Genomic DNA, 14399 nt, shown 5'->3' on the forward strand with positions numbered 1-14399 from the left:
ATTTACACTTATAAATGTGTAAACAAAATACTAACACTTAAAAATGTAATTGTCAAATATTTTCACACTTAAAAGTGTGAAAATCAATTTGTAACACATGTTTTCTTCGCACTCACCATGTGTGGAGAAAATAGGTGTTACAAATTAACTTTCACAGTTTTAAGTATGACAATTGACATATTTTTACACACTTGAAAGTGTTTTTCCACATGTATAAGTATGTAAATATTGTGATTTTTTAAATTTCTTCACACTTTTAATTGTAAATTATTTCTATACACTTATAAATGTGATTAAATAACAAAAAATTTCACATTTTTTAAAAGTATTAAAAAATAATAGTGAGAAAATGACATATTTGTTGTAGTGTTGTAAATATATATTTGTTAGCAACTTTTTTAAGTTCATGCTCTATTACGTTAAATTATATAAATTAGGTATAAATATATGGCCACCTTAATTTGTAAAGTAGTCATTCGTCAGCTTGGACAATTGAAAGAAGATCAAACTCAATTGTAAATTTTAAAGTAAATAAATAATTATTGTGTTATTGTTTAAGAAAGATTTAAATTAAGATGATAAATTATGAAAGTAAATCTTTTAGGAGTATTAGATTTTTGTATTATATATATATATATTAACAAAAAAAATAGGAGAATAACACATAGGATAAATCTTATGTGGCAATTTTTTAAAATATGTTTAATTTTAAAGAGGGCTTCAAAAAGCTCGGTCAACTACTGTTTTAATATGTATATAGATAGATATATTGTGTAATAACGAAAAGACAATATTATCTCAGGTTTTGAATAGACAACTTAAAATTACTTGTTTTAGAAAGTGTATAAACAATAAATGATAAATTTATGTATTTGAAAGTAACATATCAAATTTTCTATAATACCTTAAGAAAAAACAGCCTACTTTTTAAAATCTCAATTAAGGAATTGAAAATACTTAAAACACTCTTACTTTTTATCATTATATAGGGGAAAGATAAAATGAGTCCACATAAAAAAACTCTATGTAATTTACACATGTGTAAGTTAACTCCGACTACCACCATGATTTTTCGGCAACCGCGTCGCCGGAAAATCATGTGCAAGTTAACTTACACATGATTTTCTGGTGGGCCCGTTGCCGGAAAGTCTTAGTGTTTTTACAAAAAAAATTTGTATATCGTAGTAGATGATGATGGTGGTATGTAAGTTACGAAAATCAATGGACTTTTTTTAGGTGGACTCATTTTATTCTACCCCTCATTATATATATATATATATATATATATATATATATATATATATATATATATATGGTAACACTCCGGTGAGAACACTTTTAAAATAAGAACGGTGAGAACACTTAAAAGCATCATTTTGATGCATTAAAAGTCCATAAAACTAACATAGTGCATAACTAATTATCATTATTTAAGTATTTAACAACACATTGATCCTTTAAAATCAAAAAAATCACGTTTTTTGTTTTGTACATCCATCTTGGATGCATATTATCAAAATGATGCATCCAACAAAAAACGTGATTTTTTTCGATTTTGACGGATCCATGTGTTGTTAAACACTTAAATAATGATAATTATCAAGATGGATGCACAAAACAAAAAAACGTGATTTTTTCGATTTTAAAGGATCAATGTGTTGTTAAACATTTAAATAATGATAATTAGTTATGTACTATGTCAGTTTTATGGACTTTTAATGCATCAAAATGTAGTTTTTAAGTGTTCTTATTTGTTCTCATTTTAGGTTGGTTCTTATTTGATTGCCACCATATATATATATATATATATATAGGGGTGGGTTATTTATAGTACAGACATTAAAAAAAGACAAAGAGTACATGTGTAAGTTAACTTACTTCCTTAGTCTTCTCTGGCGAGACTGCCGCCGCCAACCACCACCATGATCATCTCTGACCACCACCATGATCCTCCGGCGATGGTCATCTCTTACACATGTGTAAGTCTTGCCGGAGATGGTCGCCGTCGCCAGAAGATCATGGTGGTGGTCGGAGATGATCATGGTGGTGGTCAGAGATGATCATGGTAGTGGTCGGAGATGGAAGGAAGAAGAAGAAGAAGAAGAAGAAGGAAGGAAGTTAACTTACGAATGTACTTTTTATACTTTTTTTTAATGCATGTACTATAATTATCCTTCCCCTATATATATATGGGGGTTGAGTATTGTAAAACAAGTATTAAAATAAAACAAATAAGACAAGATCTTGATCTTTAGATCATAGTTAAATTGATGCACGAAGGTTCATGAAGCAATTAATGCAAAATGATTTTTATGATGCACGGTGATTTTCAGTGAAGAGAAACCTATTGTTTTATTTGTTTTACTTGTTTTATTTTACCTAAAACCTACATATATATATATATATATATATATATATATATGTGTGTGGGGGGGGGGGGGTTATTTATAGTACAAACATTTTAAAAGGTGCAAAAAGTACAAGGTTTTTCCTCCTTCTTCTTCCTTCCATCTCCACCACCACCACCACCACTATGATCCTCCGGCGACGGTGACCATCTCCGGAGGATCATGGTGGTGGTCGTCGGAGATGGAAGGAAAAATGAAGAAGGAGGAGGAAAAACCTTGTACTTTTTTAATTGCTTATACTACAAATAACTCACCCCTATATATATATGTGTGTGTGTGTGTGTGTGTGTGTGTGTGTGAGAAAAGTGAGTATGGGACTGTTATGCACCCAACTTAGGTGAAAGACCCATCACATATCAATATTTTAATATTTTGAATAAATGTTTGGCCCCCCATGACTTTTATGGTTTAAAAAAAGGTATATGAGGGGTTTTTCACCCAACTTAGGTGCCTAACAGCCTCATATTCCCTTCCCCCTATATATATATATAGGGAAAAGTTATTTAGAGTCCACCTTATTTAGACTCCAAAAATGGTCAATTGATTTTCTTCTATCTCCTGAAATTCCAACCACCTCCTGCCACCACCACCATCATCTCCGACCACCACCATGATTTTTCGATGACGACGACCACCGCCACCACGACTTACACATGTGTAACGAACCTGATTCTCACTGAAAAAGTCACCGGAGAAGATGGACGGTCTTACACATGAGTAAGTTAACTTACACATGTGTAAGTTGTATGAACCCTTTTTGGACTCTAAATAACCTGCCCATATATATATATACCATCTCCTTTAACATCAATTATTTACATTCATCACCATTATCGTCCCTACCACCCGTCGCCACCACCGCTACCACCACCCTGCGCCACTACAACCATCGCTGCGTATTGCGCAGGAATACCCTCATCAATTTTAAAACAATGGTGTATATATCAGTATAAAACGAAATACTCAATGACTTTAATAATAAAGAGGTTATGTATTGAAGTCTTACGAGACAAAGTACCGCGCATTGTTGTGGTTAGATGGTGGGGGTGATGGGTCTTAGAGTATGATAGATAATAGAAAGTGATAAGTCATAGAGTGTGATAGCCAAATGCCTTAGCCGTCCAGGCCTTGCCCTCGGATTTAAAAATTCGTCGAAAGTATATCGAATGTTATCTCTAATGAAAGGGTTTAAAATTTTAAGAACACCCATATAATTATTATAATTTATCGATGTACGGTTTTTGAAATAAAAGATTTTGAATGAATTAGAGGAATCAAATGATTTATGAGGCAGAGAAAAAAATAAGTGGTTGAGATTTGAGAAAGAGAAAAAAAATGAGTGGTTGAGATTTAGTATTAATATTGAATGTTAAAAAGTTCAAAGTTCAAAAGTGGATTTGCTTTATAATATAGTACGAGAGCAAGTACCCATGCGTTGCGGCGGTGAGATGGTTGGGGTGATAGACCATAGAGTATGATAACCAAATGCTATAGCCGTCCGGGCTCCGCCTCGGATTTAAAAAGTCGTCGAAAGTATATCGAATGACATCTCTATTGAAAGAACATGAAATTTTAAGAACACCCATATAATTTTTATAATTTATCGATGTACGGTTTTTGAGATAAAAGTTTTTGAATGAATTGGGGGAATAAATGATTTATGGATGAGAGGGGAAAAAAATGATTAGTTGAAATTTGAGGAGAGAGACAGGGTAATATATTTATTTTAGGTATATATAAAATAAATAAGGAGGACATTTTGGGAAAGTAAATATTGAAACTTAAAATTTAGACAAGAGAATTTGTTTTATAATACGAGAACAAGTACCCGCGCGTTGCGACGGTGAGATGGTGGGGTGATACCTAGGTCATAGAGTATGATAGGTTATAGGAGTTGATATGTCAAAGAGTATGATAGTCAAATGCCTTAGCCGTACGGGCTCCGCCTCGAATTTAAAAATTTGTCGGAAGTATATCGAATGACATCTCTAATGAAAGAGCATGAAATTTTAAGAACATCCATACAATTTTTATAATTTATCGATGTACGGTTTTTGAGATAAAAGATTTTGAATGAATTTGAGGAATAAATGATTTATGGAGGAGAGAGAAAAAAGATTATTGGTTGAGATTTGAGGAGAGAGAAAGGGTATTATATTTATTTTAGATAAATATTGAATAGATAGGAGGGACATTTTGGGGAAGTACTTAAAATCAATATTGAAAATTTCAAGTTCAATGTTGAAAATCTAGGGAAAATCTGTTTTATAATATAGTATAGATACTAGATATTAGACCCGTGTCCAACATTGGACACGAGATTTACGATATTATCAATATTAGTTCTTCATACATTTAAGTCATAAAAGCTTATAATTTTGAAAAAGTACGGTTTTAAGTGTTATATTTTGCAAGTTATAGTACAATAATCATAGGTTCGTCACTGTCATTATTAGCCTAGACATATTGAGAAAATTGTTTGCTGTAGTCATTCCACAAGGCATATGCTATATATAATAATTTCTCCATTATAGAATATTTTGAAACCAAATGTACTCATAATGTGATATTATTATGAAAGATAATTAAGAATAAAAATATAAACATATTTGTGGTCTTGTACTTGACATTTAGGTATATGGATTTAATCATGATGTGCGTCCATAACACGCATAGGTTTATTTTCAATCACTTATTCTATGATAATATGATAACAATTAGGATTGTTTTTATATTCCTTGATAACAATTAGGACTCTTGATTTGAGTGACAACTGTAACTTTAAACATTAAAATGCAAAACTAATATACGAAAAAGGAGAAAATTATGTACCTTTTTGATTGAGAGATAGAATGAATTTTGAATGGGGTTTATATTGATTTGGATTTAGAATTCAAGTAACCCTCTGTTGTAAATCGTGTTTGGTTCTATGATCGTTCCATATCCTATGATTCCTATTGTGTTTAAGACAATGATGTTGTATATCGTTATCTGTTATTATGTTTGGGATATGTATGTAAAGCTAACATTGTATTTATATCTAATATTAAACTAAATATTAATATTTATAATTATAAAAATCTAATCTAATATTTGTTATTAAGTCAGAAAATATTTGATATGTTAAAAAAAGATTATTTAATTAAATGATTATATTTAAAAAATTCTCTCAAGTTGACGGCTAAAAATAAATATAAACTAAGTATTCAGGGCTAAAAAGTATAAATTATTGATGGAAAACAAAAAAGTGTAGATAATGAGACTTTTTCTACAAATTAATATAAATATTAATATAATAATACATTTGGATAATGATTATTAAATTTTTAATTTGTAGTTTATCTAAATGATGACATCATCAAAAGTCAATTTGATAAAATTAAACGATGTGATTGGTTAATAAGTCATTAGTTCAACTGTCTTATAGTATATATAAAAATAGATAGTATAGATATATATTTATATACAATTGATGTATTCTTTTTTAACATCAAGTTAATTTTAACCATGTTTTTTTTTCTCTAAGTGGTTAAAGCACCACCGCATATAAGTGGTGATGGCAATCCAATTTACGTAATGAAAAAATAAACGAATTCTAAACGCACATATCCCAAAAGTTTCGGAGAATTTTTACATAGATATTTCATAGAGAAGCATCTTCTCGTCTTCTAGCATATATGCATCTAGAGGAGAAAGCAATATCATTTCATCAAAGCTTCATAATGTCCCCACACATCTCAAATATAGACATTCCAATAAGAGCTCATCAAATCTATTACTCGTAAATAATTAAAATTATAATCGTGTTATGAGTCAAGCAGCTGTTTAAACTACATAATTATTTGCATGAGTTTTCTTTTTTGTTTAGGTTTTTCTTTCTTATGCTTTCTAGTTTATTAAAGTATTAAAGTACCTATTCCTTCATTAGGATTTTGTTTTTTTTTTTTGTTTGTTTGTTTTTTTTTGTTTTTATCATTTATTATGCAAAAGTTAACATCGTTGTTAGCATCCATTAGTCTTTTCTTTTCTAAAATGAGTTGTATGGTAGTTTTGTTTTTTTTATGTTTTATACTCTATAATAGTATAATATTAGTGCGTTTTTAGTTTTTTTTTTTATTTTGTCACGTTTTCATTAGTTTTTTCCGATTAATAATATATATAGTAAAACCTCTATAAATTAATAGTGTTGAGACCGAGTTATTTTATTAATTTAGCGAGTTATTAATTTATCGAATCTAAATTTTCAATACTTCTCTTAAATTGAGACTTGACAAATTATTAATTTTATCGTGGTATTAACTTATCGAGTATTAATTTATGAAGTATCTACTGTACATAGTTATTGCATTAGCAATCGTTTTTCCCCCTTCAACTATTATACAATTAATGCTATACTTTACGGTCTTACAATACAATATAGTTTTAGACATTTGTTTAAATAAGAAACAAACAAATATTTCTCTCGTCTGTATAATGTTTGTGGAATAATATTATGTCTAATGGAACAATACTAGATTAATATAACTAGTTATATATAGTAAATAAAACTAAAGAGTAAAATATGTAACTTTTTTAAATGAAAATAAAACAATAAGGAATATATGAATATGTAAGTTTAAAAGAAAAAAAAAGGAAGAAAAATAGAAAAGACCCATAAAGTTTTTCAATTCTAATATAACTTACATTAGGGAAAAATAACTCATTGGTTTTAACTTTCCATTTTTTTTTTAACTATTTTAATCATTTAATTTTTATTTTTATGAAAATGAAGAGCAACCTTTTAATCTTTTACAACTTTAACCTACCTTTTACCTTTTGAGTCTATCCATCTTTTATTTTGTTAAAATAATATATAACCTTTAGATAAGTTTTAACATTAATCACTCACATTTTCAAAAGTTGTTTGAAAAATAGTATTAATGTTGGACAACAACATACAAGTAGGCCTATAACCAGTTCATCTGAACTTCAACGTAACTTATCATGTCACTTGAAATGGTTATTTTTGTCGCATCATGAAGACGTAAGATGATACGTCAACATCCATTATTGGGTCCATTAATTTATCTCTCCGCCTCTTTCATTTTTATCCAGAGTTTTCTTAAACCAATCAAAATACTCTAAATGGTTTACCCTTTATCAAGCTTAAGTGGTAACTAGAGGAATCAAAGACATTTTAAATATATTTGTATATTTACGCTCATTGTTATTACCGTTTATACAATGTCTTTTATATTTAATTAGACGGGTACTCACACAATGCGGTGGCAGTGGAGACGACTGGTGGTGATGGTGGCAAGGGCATATTTGTCGACGTTGGAGTGGTTGCGTGATATAGGTAATTTATATAAAAGTGGGAGTAAATTTTTTCAATAAAATGAAAGATTACGTAGCATTAACACAAAAAATAAACGGTGAGTTAGCATTTCATTTTAACCTAAAATAAAAGGTAGTATCTAAAGTAGTAAAAATTAGACATAGAAAAATGATTACTAAACTTCAAATATATATTGTTCACTTCGATCTCTTTTAATTAGGTTATAGTAGTATGTTTAGCATAACCATTTTCAGAGTATGATATGATATGACATTTTGTGATTGTCACCCAACACACTCCATATAATTGGGGAATGGGTCTTTTCAATGAGACTTGTGCATATTCTAGAGAATACATTTCCACAAATATGGCCCCATCCCGAAAGGACTATCTCAAAGATGACTAGCGGATACTTTTCTTTCGTTTTCCAAATTAATTTTAAAAAACTACCACAATACCCGCGTAATGCGACAAAGCTCGTGTTGACGATGGTTTGGTGGTGAGAGACGATTGTTGGTGAATGGTGATGAATGTAACGTTGAGTGGGGTTGATAATTGATGTAAAAGTAAATGATGTCAAAGGAAATGAATATATTTTAAAGATAAAGGACTAATATGTTATTTAATTATTAAGGGTATTTATAAACATTTTTTCCCAATGTAAATTCTTTTTAGGATTATGATCTTCTAAACTTAATCTAATTTTATATTTAAAGTTGAATCAACTTTAACCATTGGATAATCCAATGGTTAAGATTTTAAACCGAGGTTTAAAACCAAAAGATTAGACATAAGAAGTGGTTCATTAAATTCAATGTCCTAATAATGTAACCGTTTAAGTCTGAGAATGAGTTTGAAACTCAAAATGGGTTAATTAGAGATGGCCTAAATGACTTTGTAAGGAAGAAGCCTTTTGACATTTTCTTTTTACTTTTAGAAAGCAGATTTTCAAAAACCTAGTGGCAGATTTTCTTTGTCTATGGCTTAATAGCCTAGTAGCATTTTGGTGGTAGGATAAGACTTAGTGACCATAAAGTCATGGGTTCAAAAACCTACATAGGGGGTTTTCTCATATTTATTAAGTATCCTCCTGAATTAGTGTATTGACATTATTGCGTAGTGAGGATATAATCGGGTGGTACCCTGATGACACGATGATACTACAGTGGTCCGTCAGTGATCCAAAATTGCCGTTAAAAAAATTTTTTCATTTCATTAATTACACACCAAAACCACACAAGCAAGAAGGCTTTGACATTTGAAGTGATAATCGGGAGTAGTGGGCATTTCGGAGTTGCATTTATCACTTGCCCACCTATTTTAGCCACCACCCACAAAGAATCACTTCCATTATTTCATATCATATGATTCATATCTAACATCAAATCAACACTAACATCATGTCGTGATTCCAACATGTCATTTGATAATTTGTGTTTTTTTTTTCTTTCTAAAAATCTATTTTTTGTAACATCCCGAAACTTTTGACGTTGACCGCTAACTTGTCATTAGAGACCGTTTGTTACCATGTGTTTTATATGTGCTTATGTGAATTAAAGGATATACGTGAGATATGTGTTAAAGTGATTTAAAGTAATGAAATTAAAGTGGATAATGATTAATAAAGTCAATTAATGTTCCCGATAAGATAAAAGGGTCGATAAGTGTTCCCGTAGGCGTTAAAAGAACCGTTAAGGGCCGAAACGAGTTGTAACGAAGTGCGAGGGCCTAGATCTAAAGTTTCCAACGTTCCTCCAGTATATATAGAGCATGTAGGTCGACCATAATGCTGGAAAAACAGATCTAAACCCTAGAAAAGTCTTTCACACAAAACCCTAGGTCAATTCTTCAATAACTAGTCGATTTAGGAGTATTCCGGAAGGGTTTTTGCTCGGTTATAGATCCGTTGATCAACCCTACAGGTATTATATCATCAATTTATTGTTGATTGTAACTAAGAGTACTAATGGTACACACATTAAACAACAGAAGGGTTGAATGTGTAAATACTAAAGGGTTGAATGTGTAATTACTCTCATTATAAATAGAGGTAATTAACCCTAAGTTAAGGTTAATCCCAACACATAATAAACCCTAAAATTCGTGTGGGCATTCCTCTCAAATTCGTGCATCATGTTCCAGCCAAATTACTCATCCCACTATTACTCAATCACCTTATTATGGGAACCCGAAATTAATAGCAATTATGCTTTAATGTTCTTACAAGTTCCACAGGACGATTGAGGATGTTTTATCACTCGAATCGAATCATGTTTATTCCAACATGATATGTCTAGTTCACTAGATACAGGTGGGAATTGCTATATATTGTGCACGTTAGTGTGATTAAATGCTAAAGTAGACGTGAGACTAATTAGGTAATGATTGTACCTAATGTTAAAGTAAAATGTGTGATGTGAGAAACCGTTCTAGCCTTAGTGTTAGTGTGTAAAAAGTAAGAAAGATATAAATACGTGGGAAATGCTATAGCTAAATACGTGAGATTGATGTGGGAAGTGTTAAGCTTAACTCGTGCTAGTTTATGCCAAACTAGTGCGTACGTGGTCGCTTGAGTGGCTCTTTGCGGCATAGTTACGTGGGACTAGTATTTCTGGGTGGAGTGACTAACCACCAATGTTAAAAGCATGATGGGATACTATGGAAATGGCATTGCCTTTTCTAAAAGTTAAGACGTGGGAAATCGTGCTAGTTGTAAAGCTAGTATGTAATGTGTAAATTGATTAAAGATGTAAGATGTGGGAATAAGTTGATTATGATAACTATAAGAATTATGAGAAAGACGTACATGTTTTAAAACGTGGGATTACAATGTGATGTGAGATTTAAGCAAGATAAGTTGATATGTGTGATATAATCGTTGATAGGCACAATTAGAAGTAAATACTCTACATGTGCTAATATGTATTACGTGGGATATGTTTATGTGTGTTATGCAAATATATGAGATGCTGATTAAGTTGTAAGTATATGATGATATGATATGAAGATACGAATGCATTATATGTATATGTTGATACGATATGATGATACGTTTGTGTTGCAAGTATATGTTAATATCATACGAAATGTGAAGGGATGTGGGAACAAGTAAAAATGGGATTATCTTATGGTGTTTGTAAATGATATGTAATGTGATCATGTTTTGATATATAAAATACGAAGAAGTTTTATGAAAGTAAAATGAAGAACGTTTTGTAAAATGTGTGTATCTTACTTAGCTAATTTATTAGCTAACACTTGCTTTTATGAAAATGTAGTGTCATTCAGGATAAGCAAGTTTGAGCTAGGAAATGATTAGCTCGGTGAGATGGGTAGATGCAATGAAGAACACTAGCATGGATTGTTGAATGCTTAGACTTCTCAGAGCCTATGTTTCAGCTACAATATTTACGTTTATGATGTATGTAATAATGAATGACATTTATGTTGGTGCGATGACTTGGATTTCATTTATATTGTTTTGATGATGCACTTTAGTAACATCATTTTATGAAAGGTATCATTCGTTTACGGATGTGACAGTTTTTAAGTGATCTTTTCCGCTACGTTTAAACGCCGTTTGACAAATTTTTTTGAAAATCCAAGTTTTTATAATGACAGGTGTTACATTTTTTCTTCTCAGTTTTATTCGAACATGTGATTTAATAAGAATGATATATATTAGCTAGCTACATATTCTTTAACCAACAATCATATGTGATCAATAGGAAAGACATTTTATAAAGGTTAAAAAGTGACCATGATTCAAATCTAACCATTTAAATTATTTTGGGAAGATAAAGAAAATGAATATAAGAAAAAGTCACAAAAAGTTGATTATGCCACGTTTATGGAGGTTGGCAATGGACAGAAGAAGAGCGAAAAATTCCCTTCATAACGCGAGAATACTGCCGCCAACAGTATGGGGATGAGTCATTGGTTTTGAATATTATAGAATATATCCTCTTGATAAGTACGTATCTTTACCAAGTTTAGACTTTCTTCTTTATCAAGACAATCTATGTATTCTATATATTTGGAGGTTTTATTCCTTCTTCGATGTACAATCAATAAAATACCAGATCTTGAATTTATAAGGAGTGAGGGGAACTTTACCGTGGAAGGGAAGGTGAGGGGAAGTACAAATTGAAGGTTTGGAGTGCCCTTTTCTTTTGTTTTATATACTCGTAGTAGATTATTTGTTTTTTGTGGGGTTATTTATATGAGGTATAATAATATAATGTGGTGTGAGGGGTGCGTTAGAGATGGAACGCCAGCAAATTTAGTGGAGTGAGGGGTGAGTGAGGAAAAGATGAGGTAACACAAGAGAATTGGTTGGGAGTGAGAGGTGGGAAAAAAGTGAAAATTCTATTGTGACCCCCTATGTACTACGGGTAAACGTTAATCGAAGAAAGAATAACAATGGATATGAACATTAAAAAAATAAAAAATCCTATGAGAGATACCAGTATGCATGTTGTGCCCGTACATTATGAGAGTTCGAGCATATAAATTTCACAAGCTTAAGTTCGCAATAAGGCTTATTCGGCTAATAAAAGTCTGACAACTTATGCAAAAGACAAACATCCAAATAATTAACTACTTAAGTTAGATTTTTAAAAACAAGCCAGCGACCAATGATGATTATTGTGTTGTTATCAAAGTGAAAATAATTAATATAAAAAGATGTAGTGTTTTATTTTTAAGTATCGAATGATATATGTTATAATAGTTTCATTAAAGATATTATATGTATATTTAGTTCAAATATAAAATCAAATTGTGTTATTATCGAAAAGTAAAATAAGATACAAAAACTAAAGTAGTTTTACTAGTTTGACTTAAGCAAGTTACAAGTTTAACGTGATACGTAAACAAGCAATAATTTAATTTCTTTTCTTTTCTTTTTAATCAAATTCTTTTCGAATTTTTGAACCCAACCATCCATTTGATTCTTGTGGGGGTCGACTTGATGGTTAGGATGGAAACTATCGAGTCAAATATAATTGGAGATAGACATGTATATGACGTGACCAGCCTTCAACTAGCCCGGGCCACATACTGAGGACCAAAAATTAAAGTAACTCCACCACCTCACCCAACCCAACACCTCCACTACCAAAGCTACAACATAATGTAGTATATCATATATATTAGTCTGTCGGCTTTCCCTTGTCTTTGATTATTTTACTCTTTTAATTAACTTTTACTATTGCAATGATCTTTTCTACTATTGTTTTGGAACCCACCAATCACTTCCATCCACCGGACAATCGACCACTCAACCACAGAATTGTTTGTCACCTTTTTTCACACACTTATTTGTCGCCATGTATACATAAGGGTAGAGATCCCCTCAAGTTATCCCAACTAGAGGGGTAAAATTGAAAAGCTCTTGACTCTCGATTAAAAATCAAAGGTTAAGATTAAAATATAAATATTAAATATTGACTATAGACGGATGTCCAGATGATACAACGGCGACGATGGTAACGTCGGTATGGGGTGGCGTCGAGAAGTGGTATTGGCAACGACCAAATATAAGAAATTATACACGAATATATGTAATATGTTATGTGTAATCAACTTCGATTTTGTTGATCTTTATGAGTATGTAACTTGTTTTTGTCTAATTCATGTAATAAATCGGGATGAATTCGGTTGTTATCACATACAATGAATATTTGTGCATAGTTTGTTACACAAAATATATTGGAATTAGTATACGTGAATGTAACTAACTATAGACAAATTGTGTTCATTGTATGTAATAGTTTTCGAATCTTGTCTATTGTATGTATCCGACCAATAAAAATTTACAAGTGGCAACTTATATGATTGACACATATACCTGAATACATACAATAAACAAGATTTAAAAGTTATTACATATAATGAACACAACTTTAATTTTTTCACATTATATACATTCGTTTATAGTTAGTTACATTTATAGATACTAATCCCATATACATTTGTGCATATTTTTTTACATTTTAAACACTAGTCCTAAAAGATTAAATCATCAAAAATTTATATGATTTAGTATCTGTAAGTGTAAGAAACTTTTACATTTTTCTTATTTTATATATGAATATAACTTATATTTGGTGTATTGTAGAAAGAAACTTTGTAATACCTGTTCAAAAAATGTAACAGTTTTATATGCACCAATCGAAAACTTACATGTGACAGTTTATATATATATATACATTTTTACATTAATTGAACAGTTTTACAATGTTTGTTCTTACAATGTATCAAATATAAGTTACATTCTTACAATAATAAAAGTGGATGAGTTTTTTATACTCTCAGATACTAAACCCAAATCTATATCTATGATGATTAACCTTTTAATTTTTGTATTAATAACAAGCACAACATTGGAAAGAATAGACGCACAACTCCACAAAGCCCGGCTAAACTTTTAACTAGAGCATCCACGGTTATAAAAAATCATAATAGATTTTTTACTAACTTCTATTTTAAAGCCTTTCTTAATATATTTACATTGATAATTATTTTGATAAAAAAAAATACATTATAAAATAAATATTTTATTGGAATAAAATTGAAGAACAATTTGAGAAATTAAAATGAATATTTAAAAGGAAAAATGCCACACATAATGTACATTCTAGCATAATACCGGCGCATAGCGGCAGATGTAA

The sequence above is a fragment of the Erigeron canadensis genome, chromosome 8 (genome assembly GCF_010389155.1).
Source record: "Erigeron canadensis isolate Cc75 chromosome 8, C_canadensis_v1, whole genome shotgun sequence".
In the NCBI taxonomy this organism is placed as follows: domain Eukaryota; kingdom Viridiplantae; phylum Streptophyta; class Magnoliopsida; order Asterales; family Asteraceae; genus Erigeron; species Erigeron canadensis.